Source organism: Salmo salar, chromosome ssa09 (assembly GCF_905237065.1).
Source record: "Salmo salar chromosome ssa09, Ssal_v3.1, whole genome shotgun sequence".
Lineage (NCBI taxonomy): Eukaryota > Metazoa > Chordata > Actinopteri > Salmoniformes > Salmonidae > Salmo > Salmo salar.
This window is the reverse complement of record NC_059450.1, coordinates 12,336,156-12,355,663: the sequence shown is the minus strand read 5'-3', so window position 1 is coordinate 12,355,663 and position 19,508 is coordinate 12,336,156. Positions and strand designations below refer to the sequence as shown.

Sequence of the window (19,508 nt, the reverse complement as noted above, 5' to 3'; positions counted from 1 at the left end):
TTGGATGTGTATGTCTCTCCTTTCTCCTCCCTGTAGTGAACATGATATGAAACCAGATGCAGAGCGAGCATGTGTGGGTATTTCTTGAGTTTTAGAGTTTTTCCTGACCACATGACTGAGAAGTAACAGGACCATGATTCCACTCTACAGAGCAAAACTAACACCCATATTACCCATGTCTACCATGGTGTTGCCCCATGGCTTTGTGAAGGCTGGATACCTACTGTCATCTAGTGGAAGATACACTTATAACACCTTTCATATAAAGCCCATGCACAGTAATCAGCTCACCGACAGATCTGTCTGATACTCACGGGGGATCACATGTAAAGTGATTTTAACAATAACAATAACACAACTGATTATATTATTTAAACCAGTCTGAAGTTTAGTCAGGTCTTCCTGACAGGAGATGAATCAAGCATTTCGCTACACCCGCAATAACATCTGCTAAATATGTGTATGCGACCAATAAAATGTGATTTGGGATGGACCGGAGGGGCTCCAGAGAAAAGAACTGCACAACAACGGTCTTACTTCCTCCTCTTAGCTTCCTCATCTACATCTGCGTGCGAGAGACGGCAGGGTAAAGTATGATTTTCTTTCGTTTTGTTCAATAGTTGTTGGGAATCAGTAGGAAATTATTTACAGACAATTACGTTTCTCATAAAAATCGAATACGTAAAACATTTTTTTTTTAAATTGAAGGCATTAGTCCCTGAGTCAACCATGTGACAACTTTACTTTTCCCACTTTACTTTTACCACTCTATGTAGGGCAGTGCCTCAGCCATAGTTGATATTTCTTGGCTATGAAAATGTTTCCATCCACATTAAATGAGTAATTCTGCTTTTAAAGTATTTGATTGTGAATGATGAGAGGAGAAAAGACGCCAAGACAACTGAAAAAAAAAAGATAGAAATAGGAACTCATCAGGGTACTCCAGACGATAGCTGTTCCTCATTTGCTCATCTGCAGAAACTGCTTGACCGTCTTTATGTACATTCAGCTGGCTTTTCTTTCTGTTAGTTGTTTTGCTCATTCGTTTCTGGGAACTAATGCAAGAACCTTATTAGGCCAGCTGATTATATTAGGCTCCTTGAGTCTTGTTCCAGTAAGTGTCGGTCTGTAAGACAGCCAGGTGACGCCATTTCCCCATCAGGTAGACTCTCCATACAGCACCCTGCCTTGTGTTATATACAGTATGCCAGTGCTTCCCAACCTTTTTCGGTTACTGTATCACCAAATGAATATTTCTCTGCTCGGAGTACCCCTGAAGTACCCCCTCCTGTACATTTTACCAGTAGACCTATGGTCTCATGATTCTTCCCAAGTACCCCCTGTGGATTAGTCCTAGCACCCCTGGTTGGGAACCACTGCAGTATGCTATGCCTTCTTCTCTGTCATGTACTGACTAGTGACAGGACAAATCTGTAGGGTCTTTTCCTGTATGGACAACATCAATTCTATGAAGAACTGTGTCTTAAAGATCACGTGCTGGACACCTATTTTCTCAGAAAGGTGTTTTTGACATGAGAAAATAAATGAGGTTCTATCCGATCAACTGCAGGAGTGAATGATGGTTCCAGGCAGGAGTGAGGAAGTAGGAGAGAAAGAGCATGCAACAATGGCTGCCAGTGGATTAATCACACTGTTAGGTAAAATAATGTCTATCATAATCTTGGCTTCAAATAAAACCGCCTTTGAATCTATTTACTACATATGTGAATGAGTGACGGAGTATATTAAAAACCAAATGCAGTACAATTGTATTATTTACTAAAGCAAATGCATTGAAAGTTTGCAAATAGAGCATACAAAGCCAAGATATTTCACTTTATTTTATTTTATTAGGATCTCTTTTAGCCCTCACTTGGACTAATCTTCCAAGAGTCCTCAAACATTAAAATACAATTTATAATACGATCACATTTTCACATTTAACACAATGTTCCAGACAGAATATACTGACATATTGACCAGATAAATACCCTTAACAGTCTGAAAAGATAGACTGATTACTTCATTTACCATAGTCCCGCACAACCTTCCAATTTATTATATTTAAATGGTTCTAAAGTATTGTTTGAATTTCTATATTGAAAGGTTTCTGGTTTGCTCAGACAAATTATTCAATGTCTTTATTGCTCTGAATTGAAATGTTATTTTGCCCATTTCTCTTTTCTGTCTGGATAACACATACATTTGTAGTCGGAAGTTTACATACACTTAGGTTGGAGTCATTAAAACTCGTTTTTCAAACACTCCACAAATTTCTTGTTAGCAAACTATAGTTTTGGCAAGTCGGTTAGGACATCTACTTTGTGCATGACAGAAGTAATTTTTCCAACAATTGTTTACAGACAGATTATTTCACTGTATCACAATTCCAGTGGTTCAGAAGTTTACATACACTAGGTTGACTGTGCCTTTAAACAGCTTGGAAAGTTCCAGAAAATGATGTCATGGCTATAGAAGCATATATTAGGCTAATTGACATCATTTGAGTCAATTGGAGGTGTACCTGTGGATGTATTTCAAGGCCTACCTTCAAACTCAGTGCAGACCATGCAGCCGTCATACCGCTCAGGAAGGAGACGCGTTCTGTCTCCTGGAAATGAACCTACTTTGGTGTGAAAAGTGAAAATCAATCCCAGAACAACAGCAAAGGACCTTGTGAAGATGCTGGAGGGAACAGGTACAAAAGTATCTATATCCACAGTAAAACGAGTCCTATATCGACATAACCTGAAAGGCCGCTCAGCAAGGAAGAAGCCACTACTCCAAAATCGCCATAAAAAAGCCGGACTACAATTTGCAACTGCACATGGGGACAAAGATCGTACTTTTTGGAGAAATGTCCTCTGGTCTGATGAAACAAAAATAGAACTGTTTGGCCATAATGACCATCGTCATGTTTGGAGGAAAAGGGGGGAGGCTTGCAAGCCGAAACGTTTGACCCAAGTTAAACAATTTAAAGGCAATGCTACCAAATACTAAATGAGTGTATGTAAACTTCTGACCCACTGGGAATGTGATGAAAGAAATAAAAGCTGAAATAAATCATTCTCTCTACTATAATTCTGACATTTCACTTTCTTAAAATAAAGTGGTGATCCTAACTGACCTAAGACAGGGAATTTGTACTAGGATTAAATGTCAGTAATTGTGAAAACTGAGTTTAAATGTATTTGGCTAAGGTGTATGTAAACTTAGGACTTCAGCTGTAGATGGTGGGCAATCTATTCCTAGTATTTACTGAATGTCTCTTACCAACTGAATAAAATACATTTTTATTTGCCACATACACAAATACTGTTGTGAATGGAGTTTGGCCGTTTTAAATGGTGTACATTGTGAAATAAAATAAGCAGCTTTTTTTCAATTATCTTGTTGATTGATGACCAACAAAGAGCATTGCGCATGACTACAACAGAAGAACCACCTTAAAACAATCCTTGCTGATTATTTCTGTTCAATCTGCAGCCTCCTAATTTGACTTGCTGATGCATTTCCCCGGACCACAGAACAGTAGTTCACCTGACTCTCAATTAATGCTTGGGTTGTTTGTATAAGAATCTTCCCCGGTAAATATTTAGCTATCCTTATGATCATGCAAGCAGTTAAATTATATATATTTTTTTTTACATAGATGAGTTATTTGAGACGTCCATGATAAGCAGGTGTCTAGCTGCACTCCTAGTAGTTTAGTTTCTGCCACTTCCTCAATTTGTACTCCCCCATACTTAATTGTATCCCATGCTGTGTTGGCCTTTTCCTGGTGGAACAGACCAACATAACCTTGGTTTCCTTGGTGTTCAAAACAAGTTTGTTCCGGCAAACTCACTCCCTGATATTTCCCAGATATATTTGTAGAGCTTGCTGTACCCGTTGAACCGATTGTCTTGCTGTATAAATTGTAGTATCATCTGCAAATATAGTAGCTTGAGTTTTAGATATGGAATAAGGAAGGTCGTTGGTATATATTAAGTAAAGAAGTGGCCCAAGGCAGCTGCCCTGCGGTATTCCACAGTTTAAAGCATGAGGGGAAGAAAACGACCCATTGATATAGGTGGACTGTTTCCTGTCAGTTAGATATGACTCTACCCAATTCAATGGAGCTTCCTAAAACCCATAATGCAATAATTTTGTCAAAATGATTTCATGATCCACCAAATCCAATGCTGCACTAAAATCTAAAAATAGTACACCTGCAAACCTGCCATTATCCATAGCATTGAGACGCTGGTCAGTCATGTCAACCAATGCAGTGGTAGTGGAATGGTTTTTGCGATAAGCATGCTGTTTGGCTGTGATCAGATCAATTTTTTCCATGTACTCCCATATTTGTCTACTCACAATACCCTTCAATATCTTACTGAGTGAAGGGAGTATCCTAATTGGTTGACTATTGGCAGGAGTAATGGGTTCTTTGCTGTCTTTCAGGATTGGACACAGTTTAGCATGCTTCCATACATTTGGAAATGTCCCCTTTTCCAGTGACCAATTAAATATGTATTTCAGTGGAACTGCAATCTGGGGAGCAGCACAGCGAAGCAAACATTGTCCATAAGATCATAACCTGTAGATTTACCATTGGGTAATGACTTCAATAGGTTTAACACCTCTTCTACTGACACCATTTATAGACTAAAAGCGCAGGGTTTTTTCTCATAATATAATCATCAATCCATTGGACAATAGCTTGTTTGGAAGAATGGGTGTTTACACTATCGCTCAGTAAATGTATTTATTTAAAAAAAAATATCAGCAAAATGAATGGCAACATCAGCTGGTTTTGTTATTGTTCTCCTGTCAACCATCATACTAGATGGATATGATGAGATAGATGTACCAAGTAAGCCCTTAACTTTATTCAATACCTTTTTTCATAATTTTTACAATCAATAAAAGCATTTTTGTAAAATAAAGTTTATTTCTCATTATTTAATTTAACTGCATAATTAGGTAGTGTTCTATAATTCTGTTAATCAATTTCTAGTTTAGATTTGACTGCTAAGACTTTGAGAAAAAGCCTTTCCCTGATTCATCAATCTACGGAGATGGACGAGCCCCAGCAGTACTCTTTCTTACTGGGGCATGATGGTCCATTACCTCAGTGAGCAAATCAATAAAACATTCTGTAGCACGATTTACACCATCCTCTAGATAAATCCGCTCCCAGGGTACAGCAGCCAAATCATTTAGAAATTGCTCATGATTAAATGCTTAAAAAATTCTCTTGACCACAATCCTTGGGAGTTTCTTTGGAACCTTGGTGTTCATGGTTATGGTCACAATATTATGGTCTGTCCAGCCCACAGGCATTGATCTGGCTTTTAAGCATTACAGAAGATCAGATCAATTCACGTGCCTGAACGGTGACCTAACTTAGTTGATGATCTAGGATCAAACCACAGCTCTCGGCATATCTCATTAATTTAGTTATATTGGAATTATTATGATCCTTCCAATTTATATTAAAATCACCCAAGATAAACACATACAGTGAGGGGAAAAAAATATTTGATCCCCTGCTGATTTTGTACGTTTGCCCACTGACAAAGAAATGATCAGTCTATCATTTTAATGGTAGGTTTATTTGAACAGTGAGAGACAGAATAACAACAAAAAATCCAGAAAAACGCATGTCAAAAATGTTATGAATTGATTTGCATTTTAATGAGGGAAATAAGTATTTGACCCCCTCTCAATCAGAAAGATTTCTGGCTCCTAAGTGTCTTTTATACAGGTAACGAGCTGAGATTAGGAGCACACTCTTAAAGGGAGTGCTCCTAATCTCAGTTTGTTACCTGTATAAAAGACACCTGTCCACAGAAGCAATCAATCAATCAGATTCCAAACTCTCCTCCGTGGCCAAGACCAAAGAGCTCTCCAAGGATGTCAGGGACAAGATTGTAGACCTACACAAGGCTGGAATGGCCTACAAGACCATTGCCAAGCAGCTTGGGGAGAAGGTGACAACAGTTGGTGCGATTATTCGCAAATGGAAGAAACACAAAAGAACTGTCAATATCCCTCGGCCTGGGGCTCCATGCAAGATCTCACCTCGTGGAGTTGCAATGATCATGAGAACGGTGAGGAATCAGCCCAGAACTACACGGGAGGATCTTGTCAATGATCTCAAGGCAGCTGGGACCATAGTCACCAAGAAAACAATTGGTAACACACTACGCCGTGAAGGACTGAAATCCTGCAGCGCCCGCAAGGTCCCCCTGCTCAAGAAAGCACATATACATGCCCGTCTGAAGTTTGCCAATGAACATCTGAATGATTCAGAGGACAACTGGGTGAAAGTGTTGTGGTCAAATGAGACCAAAATGGAGCTCTTTGGCATCAACTCAACTCGCCGTGTTTGGAGGAGGAGGAATGCTGCCTATGACCCCAAGAACACCATCCCCACCGTTAAACATGGAGGTGGAAACATGCTTTGGGGGTGTTTTTCTGCTAAGGGGACAGGACAACTTCACCGCATCAAAGGGACGATGGACGGGGCCATGTACCGTCAAATCTTGGGTGAGAACCTCCTTCCCTCAGCCAGGGCATTGAAAATGGGTTGTGGATGGGTATTCCAGCATGACAATGACCCAAAACACACGGCCAAGGCAACAAAGGAGTGGCTCAAGAAGAAGCACATTAAGCTCCTGGAGTGGCCTAGCCAGTCTCCAGACCTTAATCCCATAGAAAATCTGTGGAGGGAGCTGAAGGTTTGAGTTGCCAAACGTCAGCCTCGAAATCTTAATGACTTGGAGAAGACCTGCAAAGAGGAGTGGGACAAAATCCCTCCTGAGATGTGTGCAAACCTGGTGGCCAACTACAAGAAACGCCTGACCTCTGATTGCCAACAAGGGTTTTGCCACCAAGTACTAAGTCATGTTTTGCAGAGGGGTCAAATACTTATTTCCCTCATTAAAATGCAAATCAATTTATAACATTTTTGACATGCGTTTTTCTTGATTTTTTTGTTGTTATTCTGTCTCTCACTGTTCAAATAAACCTACCATTAAAATTATAGACAGATCATTTCTTTGTCAGTGGGCAAACGTACAAAATCAGCAGGGGATCAAATACTTTTTTCCCTCACTGTATCTGTTACTATCTGTGGCCTGGTCAAACCCAGTGCATAAGTCATTCAGAGACGACACCTTAGAGCTAGGAGGTCTATACACACATCCTACCAATATGGGTGCCTGGTGAGTCAGATGTACTTGAGCCCATAGTGCCTCTACTTGACATACATTAAGGTCATTGTTCCTCTTAAAAGGGATATGATTCTGAATGTACAGTGCTACACCCCCACCATTCTGACTCCTGTCCCTTCTAAGTAGACTATATCCATGAATGTTCATTTGCCCATCATTTACAGATGGATCTAAATGTGTTTAGGTCAAAGCTAAAATATTAATTTGATTTATCCATTACCAAGGAGACTTATTGGTTCAGGCAAGGCTTTTCTTTCATGATGGGATAGAGTGCTTTTTTCCTTTCATTGATCTCTGTGGGGAAGTGATCATTCATTCCAAAAACACTGTTTTTGAGTTCTCTGCCTCTGCTCTTCGCCATTTCCTTTTGCTTAAAATGTTCAAAACATGCAATAATAGCTTGTGGCCTTTTCCCAGAGGCCTTACCCATTCTATGGACTCTGGAGAAAGTGACATTACTCACGATGTCTGTGGGCAGTTGCAGTTGAGTTGACATAAAGTCTCGGACAGTGTCCTCACAGCCTCTGCTGTTGTCATTCTCTGGTATCCCTGAAAATATGAGATTGTCCCGCATTGATTGACACTACATCAAGCAAGGTTTCTTTAAGTTGTTTGTTCTCCCTTTGCACCACCTCCACCTTGCCATGAATATAGTCTACAGTACCTTTCAGCTCTGTGTTCTCTTTCCTTAGATCATCAATCTGACATTGGCTGATTGATGTCGTCTTGTAGTATATCCAAGATATCAAGTTTGGCAAGCCTTTCATTGACGGATTTCAACATGCATATCCATAAACCTCTCCCTACACTCCCTCTTGCTTGGGGAAGGTTTAATGCCATCGTTGATACCGCTTGGCCAACTTGGCTTTGGTTTGTTTTGTTGTCCTTAACAGTCCTTGAATCCTCCGGAATGAGCGACATGTTTCTTTGAGCTCGTAATTATCTCTCGTCAATTCATTGTTCAAGCTCTTCAAATGATTCTGAATCATCCAGCGTGTTTGCAGGCAGAGTAAAACAAAACGGATGTATCTTTCCAGACCTCTGTCGGTAGATACACCCAATACAAAAACTTTCTTTTTTTTAAACGATTGTGTACTCACTCTGGCCTATTATATTGAAATATTTGCCGCAAACAATTAATATATGTATAATGCACTTGCTGCAGTGAGACTGAACTGTTTCTGATAGTAATGAACACTATGATTAATGTGCTTGCTGAAAGCAAGACCACTTTAGAATTGTTACATACTCCGATTATTATTATTTCACCCATGCTAGCATTTAAAGAGCGACTGTGTCACGTTCACTATCTTCAAACTCCCGATCATAAATAAACCAAGGCCCAGCGTGCATGGAATTCCACATCTTTTAATGAAGATGAAACTCACCAAACAACAAAAACAGGAGAAAAACGAAACGTGATGTTCTGGGCTGCTCACAGGCAGCTACACAAAAACAAGATCCCACAATCACAGGTGGGAAAAGGCTGCCTAAGTATGATTCCCAATCAGAGACAACGATAGACAGCTGCCTCTGATTAGGAACCATACTCGGCCAAAAACAAAGAAACAGACAACATAGAATGCCCACATCACACCCCAACCTAACCAAATAGAGAAATAAAACGGCTCTCTAAGGTCAGGGCGTGACAGTATCCCCCCAAACCTGAACCTATAGGGGAGGGTCCGGGTGGGCATCTACCCTTGGTGGCGGCTCCGGTTCGGGGCGTAGCCCCCGCCCTGCCCGCTGAATCCTCCTTTTTTGTGTAACCGGACCATGGATCGTCGCCGGAGGAACCGGACCGTGGATCATCGCCGGAAGCTCCGAACTGGGAACCGTAGCCGGAAGCTCCGAACTGCGGACCGTCGCCGGAGACTCCGGACTGCGGACCGTCTCAGGAGGTTCCGGACTGCGAACTGTCGCCAGAAGCTCCGGACTGGGAACTGTCGCCAGAAGCTCTGTATTGGGAACTGTCGCCGGAAGCTCTGGACTGGGGACTGTCGCTACAGGCTCCGCGCCATGGATCATCACTGGAGGCTTCGCGCCATGGATCATCACTGGAGGCTCCGGGCCATGGATCATCACTGGAGGCTCCGGGCCATGGATCATCACTGGAGGCTCCGGGCCATGGATCATCACTGGAGGCTCCGGGCCATGGATCATCACTGGAGGCTCCGGGCCATGGATCATCACTGGAGGCTCCGGGCCATGGATCATCACTGGAGGCTCCGGGCCATGGATCATCACTGGAGGCTCCGGGCCATGGATCATCACTGGAGGCTCCGGGCCATAGATCATCACTGGAGGCTCCGGGCCATAGATCATCACTAGAGGCGTCGGACCATGGATCATCACTGGAGGCTTCGTACATGGAGCCGGAACAGGTCTCACCGGACTGGGGAGACGCACTGGAGACCGGGTGCGTGGGGCTGGCACAGGATATACTGGGCCGTGGTGGCGCACTGGAGGTCTGGAGCATAGGGCTGGCACAACCCGTCCTGGCTGGATGCTCACTTTAGCCCGGCAAGTGCAGGGCGCTGGCACAGGACGAACTGGGCTGTGAAGGCACACTGGCGACACAGTGCGTAGAGCTGGCGCAGGATATACTGGGCCGTGGAGGCGCACTGGAGGTCTGGAGCAAAGGGCTGGCACAACCCGTCCTGGCTGGATGCTCACTTTAGCCCGGCAAGTGCAGGGCGCTGGCACAGGACGAACTGGGCTGTGAAGGCGCACTGGGAGGTCTGGAGCGTAGGGCTGGCACAACCCATCCTGGCTGGATGCTCACTTTAGCCCGGCAACTGCGGGGCGCAGGCAACGAGCGCACCAGGCTGTGAATCAGCGCATAACACGGTGCCTGACTGGTCACACGCTCCCCACGGTAAGTACGGGGAGTTGGCTCAGGTCCCAACCCTGACTCCGCCAATCTCCCCGTGTGCCCCCCCAAAAAAATATTGGGAGCTGCCTCTCGGGCTTCCGTCGTTGCCGTGACTCCCGATCTCGTCGCTGTACCTCCTTTGTTGCTTCCACTTGTTCCCATGGGAGGCGATCCCTTCCGGCCTGGACCTCCTCCCACGTCCAGGATCCTTTGCTGTCCAGGATGTCCTCCCATGTCCAACTCATCTTCCCGGTAGGCGCACGCTGCTTGGTCTTTTTGTGGTGGGATCTTCTGTCACGTTCACTATCTTCAAACTCCCGATCATAAATAAACCAAGGCCCAGCGTGCATGGAATTCCACATCTTTTATTAATGAAGATGAAACTCACCAAACAACAAAAACAGGAGAAAAACAAAACGTGACGTTCTGGGCTGCTCACAGGCAGCTACACAAAAACAAGATCCCACAATCACAGGTGGGAAAAGGCTGCCTAAGTATGATTCCCAATCAGAGACAACGATAGACAGCTGCCTCTGATTAGGAACCATACTCGGCCAAAAACAAAGAAACAGACAACATAGAATGCGCACCCCACATCACACCCTGACCTAACCAAATAGAGAAATAAAACGTCTCTCTAACGTCAGGGCGTGACAGACTGCCTTTAAAAAGCAACAAATCCGTTTAAAAACGGCCTATATAGTGTCAAAATTGACTACAAAGTGTAAATAGGAAAATGTTGGTCAAGAAGTCAGTCTCGTCTAAAACAGAGTTTGGAACATCATTGCGTCACAACGGGTAAATGAAGGTTGGGTTTTGATTTGATGATGTCCGTTTGCCCACTAACATGGGGCGAACAGCTGCAGTGATTGCTCTCTATCCAATAGCACAGACAGTGAGAAAGACCTGCCCAGCAGCACTGACTTTGTGTCCGTAAGAGAACTCCTCTGGAATTTTTGGACTTGAGAAATACTGCACCAAACACCTAGTTAGATGTAAAATTGCGCAACTAAAACATCTTCAGCGAAAACGTCAATTAATTACAGATTTCTTGAGTTATTTTAGATTCATTCTTGGGATTATGAGGAACTGAAAAGGCTTCCTGTGAGAGAAGGCTCAATATCAGGGGATATCTTTATCTATATATTTCCGGATATCTGACATTTTATTATACAGAGCTAGATATTCTCCGTAATGGGACTGTTTCTACATGTATCCAATTCGGACCTCAGAAATCTCCCTGCTGCCATATAACTCCAGGGAGATATCTGGTGTGAGATACGTTCAAGCCACACACCTAATGCACATGCACCCATTTTGTAACGTCTGCTTCCGACTCACACTCTCAAACACGTAGATCCCCTGAACGCAGCTCACTCTCCAGATCACAATCACCTGAATTCTGATCACCTGTTCACACACCTGTATGTCATTATCACACACTATTTAGTTCAGTTCTTTGCACCCCATCACTGTGAGGTATTGTTTGTTTTGTGACACACTTCTAGTTGGAGCGCTGGGTTTCCCGTAATTTAATCATCCCGTGTATGATCGTTTTTGCCTGCCTCACTAACGACGCCTATTCCCTGCCTGTACCTTAGCCTGTTGGATTTCCTGTTATCAACCTATTGCCTGATCTCCCGGACGACATTACTAGCCTTTTCCCTGCCTGTACTGTTTGCCTTGTTGGACCCCCTGTGTATGACCTTCTGCCTGCCCCTGGACCCAGCTACCTGCCTCCTCCTGTGGTCCTTTACAATAAACACCTGCTGCGCCCTGCGCTTGAAACCAGCTCTGTCTCCCCTCGTGTTGATTACACATTTACATAGTTGTAAAACTCCAGAAAGGGTGCGTCAACATGCTGACATATCTAAGCCACATATTTTTTGAAACGTATGAAATTTGTATCTGTATATAAAACAAGCAGATAAGTTGATCTCACGTTACCATGTTCATCTGATTATGATAAGAGACAGCAGCGGTAACCGTATGGTTTATGAATGTAAAAATAATTGTTAGACTAGTCTAGAGTATAAGAATATAGTAGGCCTATATTTCATTCAAACTTCTCACCTTCAATGGCAAACTAATATAATATAGGCTATGCCATTTTAAATAACTTCATCAGCCTACATTTTCATTTGATAAAAATAATTGATTAGGATATACATCTCAATCACGATTAACTTGATTTAGTTACACATTTCAAATATGGATAGTCTATGTATATTTTACGCTCGATCTTGATAAGTAATGACCATACCAGAAAATTTTATTTTAATGACAGTTGTATTTAATACATTACATGAATTGGAAACAAAATAAGATTAGGCTACACCAAATGTTGTTGTCCATCCATACAACGTTTCGGTGTCATTTCCACCGTAGATTTTGCGTGGTAAACGATGAAATACTTTATTTCAGTTTTACGGAATGATTGTCAAATAGATCAATTCCCCCCTAGTCTGCTCAACAAGTAAGGCTAAATAGTTTCCGATTACAATACCCACAAGAGGGCGAACATATCTTGAAATACTTTGGTAACAAGCAGGACTAAGGTAACGCCAACATCAGCTTTTAAGGACCAGTAATGAGGTGATCAATAATGGTTGCAATTGAGATCAGCTGTAAGGGTGAATTAGGTGCGTATTGATGGTTTAACGAGACATCATCTGGTGATAATCTAGTGGCCATCGATGGTTGCAATCCTGTTCAGATTGACTCAATTTAGATTGTGTATTCATATTTTTGAAAGAATTTATACCTTTTCAAACAGGGGCGCAACTTTGGTTTTAGATGTGGGGGGGACATATATATATATATATATATGGATTGAGTTCAGTTATGGAACTCATTCAGTTTAACTCGAATGCAAACAGTGTGTTAGGCAGGATCAACTCTGGGATGATTGCTTCTGTCTGAGTGGGATAGGAAAAGTCGATATGTGTTTCGTCGATAGGACATCTTCATCGCTTTGCTAAGCATTCACCTGACCTTGTATTTAACGTATTTGTATTTGAAGTTGTATTTAACAAAATAGAAAGTGCTATCAGTTTTCTATTGTAGCATTCAACAATGGATACACTCTTTCTCCCTCCCTCTCAATACCCTAACCCCATTCTCTGATTATAGGCAGAAGACTCAGTACACTACTGGCACATTAAAGCCTGAATCTGTGCACAGTTCTCCGCCGACACCAGAGGAACATGTAAGTAGAGTATATCATCATAACCTGAGAGTTTCAGTTCAACGCTATTGAAGAATCAAAATATTAGATCGTTTGAATATTGTAGGACAGTCAGTACTTAAAGTGATAGTTCACTTCAAAATGATAGTTTGTCAAAGGTTTTCCAACTTGAAAGGATATCTAATGTTGAGTTCACATCCTTCAGTAGTATAGATCCAACTATAAGCCTAGACCACAAATCAATTTAGAATCTCTAGCTCAAATATTACTCTAACAAAGTCAGGAGTACTGCTGGTTTGCTGTTCTACCTGATAATTCATTGCACCCATCTGGTGTCCTAGCTCTAAATCAGTCCCTGATTAGAGAGGAATAATGAAAAAACCAGTGGAACTAACTTTGAGATCCAGATTTGAATTTAAGAGGTTCTAGCCTATTCTTCAACAAGACTGCTTATTTTATTGTTATTTTATGCATTCCAGACCTCAGCAATTGTGTCAAAAGTAACACCTGAAACGTCCACAGAATGTACAGAAACCTCATACAGGTGAGAATGTATTGCTGGTAACATTTATGGCACATTTTTACCCAGGATTTGTTATTATACTGAACAAAAATATAAACGCAACATGCAACAATTTCAAAGATTTTACTGAGTTACAGTTCATATAAGGAAATCAGTAAATTTAAAGAAATGAATTAGGCCCTAGTATGTGGATTTCACATGACTGGTCATGGGCGTAGCCATGGGTGGGCCTGGGAGGGCCACCAACTTGGCAGCCAGGCCTAGCCACTGGGGAGCCAGGCCTAGCCACTGGGGAGCCAGGCCTAGCCACTGGGGAGCCAGGCCTAGCCACTGGGGAGCCAGGCCTAGCCAAACAGAATGAGTTTTTCGCCACAAAAGGGCTTTATTACAGACATAAATACTCCTCAACACAGTGTTGAGGTTTTAGCACCTCTGGGGTTGACTGACACACACATGTAGGGATGAATATCAGAGACCTCTCCTTATGGAGCCTCGTCAGAATGTTTATACCCTTCCTCTTAATCAAGGGACAGGTGTTGCTTTTCTTCCAATCACTACATGTAATAGTCCTGCCATTGAATGTGCCAGTCAAAGATGTACAGTCTAAATTCCAATATCTACCACAGACAGACAGTTGTGGAGAGCTTTCAGTCTGTTGACTGATAAATTGATAAATCATCTCTTTATTCTGTTGCAGGTGAAGGATCAGCAGTCAGGAAACATATGGTCTCTCCTGCGATCTGAAGAAGATACAGAAGATAACCCCAAAGGTAGACTCTGACAGATGTTGCATACTGACGATGTCATGATGAGGATGTCATGTCACTCAGGCAGCGTTTACACAGGCCGCCCAATTCCGATGTATTGGCACATTTGATACCTATCAGATGTTTTCCGAAGGTGTAAACTGCAAAAAACACATGGAATCTGATATTTTGAATTCTGGTTTATTACACATTCGGAGGGCTTCTCCATCCAGATATGATTCTGATGTTTCATATGAGACAGTCTGGATGCTCGGATCAGATTTATTTGCTCAAAGGTGTTTTTATTTTTTTTGTACATGACCTGGCTGTTCCCACGACAACATTTAAAGCAACGGTGACAGCAAATTATCCTTGCATCTGTGTGCTATTTTAGAGGCTACGTCAGTGTGAATGCACAAGTCTCATATGGGTCACATATCAAACTGAATGTGAACAGTCAAAAACATTGGATATTAAATACAAATCTCAATTGGATTCTTAGGATGGCTGTGTGAACGTAGCCATAGTATCAGATGTAGGCTGATGCTACATGCTGGATATTTCATGATAATACATACCTCATGTTTAGTTCACTTTGTTGAGGTGTCACTCAAGCTTTAAGGTGCACAGACATGCATGCAACCCAGTAAGGGTGCTTCATTCCACAGGAGCAGGCTCGTTAAGTTTTATAATAATACACATATTCACAATTAGCTATCACCCTTGTTACGCTGCATCAAGCCTCCAAAAATGGCAAGGTTGCTCCAGCTATGTTCACTGTTGCCCCTTTAATTGACCGACTGGGTTTGAACCCTGGTCATTTGCGTGCCATACGACTGTGACAGCCTTCTGGAAGCTAAGACATTGGCTCACAAAGGTTACTCATCACCCCAACCACTTCCGTGTCCCTTTCATGGCCCTTTCAGGTGTAAAACCAAGGCCAGAGTATTCTCCATCCGAGCACAGTGAAAGGGCAAACACACAAGATTTTTAACTCACACATAAAAAAACACAGTAATTTACCAGGCCTATAATTATTTTTATATAATAGTTTGATCTATTTTCCATTATTTTGTATTATTGTTGGTATTTTGCTTGTTGAATGTATTGAAATGTATTAAATGCATAACAAAGTTTGATCAGTCTGCAGCTTCGGTCCAAAGTGATCCTGGACGCAGACACAAAGGGCCGGCCCCAGATGGTGAAGGTAGGCAACAACACCTCCGCCACACTGACCCTTAACACGGGGGCCCCTAAGGGGTGTGTGCTTTGTCACTTCCTATACTCCCTGTTCAGTCACGACTGCATGGCCACTCACGACTCCAACACCATCATCAAGTTTGCTGACGAACCAATGGTGGTAGGCCTGATAACTGACGTCGATGAGTCAGCCTACAGGAAGGGGGTCAGAGACTTAGCAGTGTGGTACCAGGACAACAAGCTCTTCCCAACGTCAGTAAGACCAAGGATTGTGGACTACAGGAGAAAGAGGGGAGAGCATGCCCCCATCCACATCAACGGGGCTGTTGTGGAGTGGATCGAGAGTTTCGAGTTCCTTGGCATTCACATCACTAAGGACTTAACATGGTCCACATACAACCATACAGTTGTGAAGAGGGCAGCGCCTTTTCCCCCTCAGGAGGCTGCAAGGATTTGTAATGGGCCCTCGGATCCTCAAAATGTTCTACAGCTGCACCATCGAGAGCATCTTGACTGGCTGGATCACGGCTTGGTATGGCAAATGCACCGCCCTTGACCGCAAAGCGCTACAGAGGGTGATGCGGATAGCCCAGTACATCACTGGGGCCGAGCTTCCTGCCATCCAGGACCTCTATATCAGGCGGTGTCAGAGGAAGGCCCAAAATATTGCCAAAGATTCCAGATACCCACGCAATAGACTGTTCATTCTGCTACTGTCCGGCAAACGGTACCGGAGCATCAGCTCTCAGACCAACAGGCTCCGAGACAGCTTCTACCCCAAAGCCGTAAGACTGCTAAATAACCAGACTGCTATATAGTCAATTATTGGTACCCAAACTACCTGCACTGACTCCATCTTCCACAGACCCTACACTCACTAGACTATACACTGAGTAAACCAAACATTAGGAACACCTTCCTAATATTGAGTTGCACCCCCCCTCCTTTTGCCCTCAGAATAGCCTCAATTCATCGGGGCACCAACTCTACAAGGTGTCGAAAACATTCCACAAGGATGCTGGCCCATGTTGACTCCAATGCTTCCCACAGTTGTGTCAAGTTGGCCGGATGTCCTTTGGGTGATTGACCTTTCTTGATAGACACGGGAAACTTTGAGTGTGAAAAACCCAGCAGCGTTGCAGTCGATGACACAAACCGGTACACCTGGCACCTACTACCATTCAGAGGCACATAAATATTATGTCTTGCCCATTCACCCTCTGAATGGCACACATACACAATCCATGTCTCAAGGCATTCTTTAACCTATCTCCTACACTTCATCTACACTGATTGAAGTGGATTTAATAGGTCACATCAATAAGGGATCATAGCTTTTACCTGGATTCAACTGGTCAGTCTTTGTACACTCAGTGTAGTAATTAAATGGTATAACGGTTAAAGACAACTACTGATATATATACTGCTCAAAAAAATAAAGGGAACACTTAAACAACACATCCTAGATCTGAATGAATGAAATAATCTTATTAAATACTTTTTTCTTTACATAGTTGAATGTGCTGACAACAAAATAATCAATTGAAATCCAATTTATCAACCCATGGATGTCTGGATTTGGAGTCACACTCAAAATTAAAGTGGAACACCACACTACAGGCTGATCCAACTTTGATGTAATGTCCTTAGCCTGTTGGGGCTCGGGGGCAGTATTGAGAAATGTTGAAAAAAATATGTGCCCATTTTTAACTGCCTCCTACACCAACTCAGAAGCTAGGATATGCATATTATTAACACATTCGGATAGAAAACACTCTGAATTTTCTAAAACAGTTTGAATGGTGTCTAAGTATAACAAAACTCATATTGCAGGCAAAAACCTGTGAAAAATAGATTTAAAAAAAATGTGAATTTTGTGACTGTACTATTTAGTGTCATTGTTTTATAGATACCATAGTGAGAAAGGATTCATTTCGCAACACCTACGGCTTCCACTAGATGTCAACGATCTTTATAAAGTTGTTTGAAGCGTCTATGATAAACAGAGAGCAAATTAGAATGCAAGGAAGTTGACATGTCATCACTTCATTTTTTTGCGCCTGCGCATAAATCTGAGAAGCGTGAGTTTGTCATTATTGTTTATCTAGACATAGGATAGGTTGTGTTAAAATATTACTGATGTTTAACGTTAAAAATGGACCAAAAGATTAATGCTAAACAACGTTTGACATGTTTGAACGAACGTAAATAGATTATTTACTAGGTTTTTTTAGCTTTTCGGCGTGATTTTACAACCCCCCACCACGTTTTGTGGGAGCATAATGAACGCTAACTACTTGGTGTTATTTGGACATAAATTATGAACTTTGTCAAAAGAAACCACATTTGTTCCGGACCTGGGATTCCTGGCAGTGCCTTCTGATGGAGATAATCAAAGGTAAGGGGATATTTACAATGTTATTATCGATATTAGATGATGCTAACTGTATAGCATAGCTTATTGTTCTTAGCATAGCACCCCGTTTATTGCAAAATGTGATTTCCCAGTAAAGTTATTTTGAGATCTGGCCATTCGGTAGCAATTACGAGATGATAATATATTATTCTTTGAATGACAATATTATAATTTACCAATGTTTTCGAATAGTAATTTTGTTATGTTCACCGGAAGCATTTCAGAGAAGAAAAAATCTGAATTTCACGCTACTGTAAAATGCTGTTTTTGGATAGAAATATGAACTTGATGGAACAAAAAATGCATGTATTGTATAACATAATGTCCTAGGAGTGTCATCTGATGGAGATTGACAAAGGTTAGTGCATAATTCTAGCTGGTTTCTGCTTTTGGTGACGCCTGACCTTGAATTGAAAATGGATGTTTGTACTTTTGTGGCTATGTACTGTCCTAACATAATCTAACTTTATGCTTTTGCCGTAAAGCCTCTTTGAAAATCGAACAATGTGGTTAGATTAAGGAGATGTTTATCATTTAAATTGTGTAAAATAGTTGATTGTTTGAGAAATTGAAATTATTAGATTTTTGATGTTTTGAATTTCCAGCCTTGTTAGCAATCCCGACTCGGGGTTCATTGCTAACCTGTAGCCCCAACAGGTTAAAACAAGTCAAAATGAGGCTCAGTACTGTGTGTGGCCTCCACGTGCCTGTATGACCTCCCTACAACACCTGGGCATGCTCCTGATGAGGTGGCGGATGGTCTCCTGAGGGATCTCCTCCCAGACCTGGACTAAAGCATCCGCCAACTCCTGGACAGTCTGTGGTGCAACGTGGCGTTGGTGGATGGAGCGAGACATGATGTCCCAGATGTGCTCAATTGGATTCAGGTCTGGGGAACGGGCGGGCCAGTCCATAGCATCAATGCCTTCCTCTTGCAGGAACTGCTGACACACTCCAGCCACATGAGATCTAGCATTGTCTTGCATTAGGAGGAACCCAGGGCCAACCGCACCAGCATATGGTCTCACAAGGGGTCTGAGGATCTCATCTCGGTACCTAATGGCAGTCAGGCTACCTCTGGTGAGCACATGGAGGGCTGTGCGGCCCCCCAAAGAAATGCCACCCCACACCATGACTGACCCACCGCCAAACCGGTCATGCTGGAGGATGTTGCAGGCAGCAGAACGTTCTCCACGGCGTCTCCAGACTCTGTCACGTCTGTCACGTGCTCAGTGTGAACCTGCTTTCATCTGTGAAGAGCACAGGGCGCCAGTGGCGAATTTGCCAATCTTGGCGTTCTCTGGCAAATGCCAAACGTCCTGCACGGTGTTGGGCTGT

General features: G+C 42.5%; 1 long non-coding RNA gene across 1 annotated transcript; it reads left to right on the top strand.

Moving 5' to 3' along the window:
- The first annotated feature begins 12,832 nt into the window (after positions 1-12,832).
- On the top strand, positions 12,833-15,820 carry LOC106610735 (uncharacterized). The gene is made up of 4 exons (XR_001329960.2): positions 12,833-13,095; positions 13,231-13,306; positions 13,765-13,829; positions 14,506-15,820. It is a non-coding gene; the product is annotated as an uncharacterized lncRNA (long non-coding RNA).
- The last annotated feature ends 3,688 nt before the right edge of the window (positions 15,821-19,508 follow it).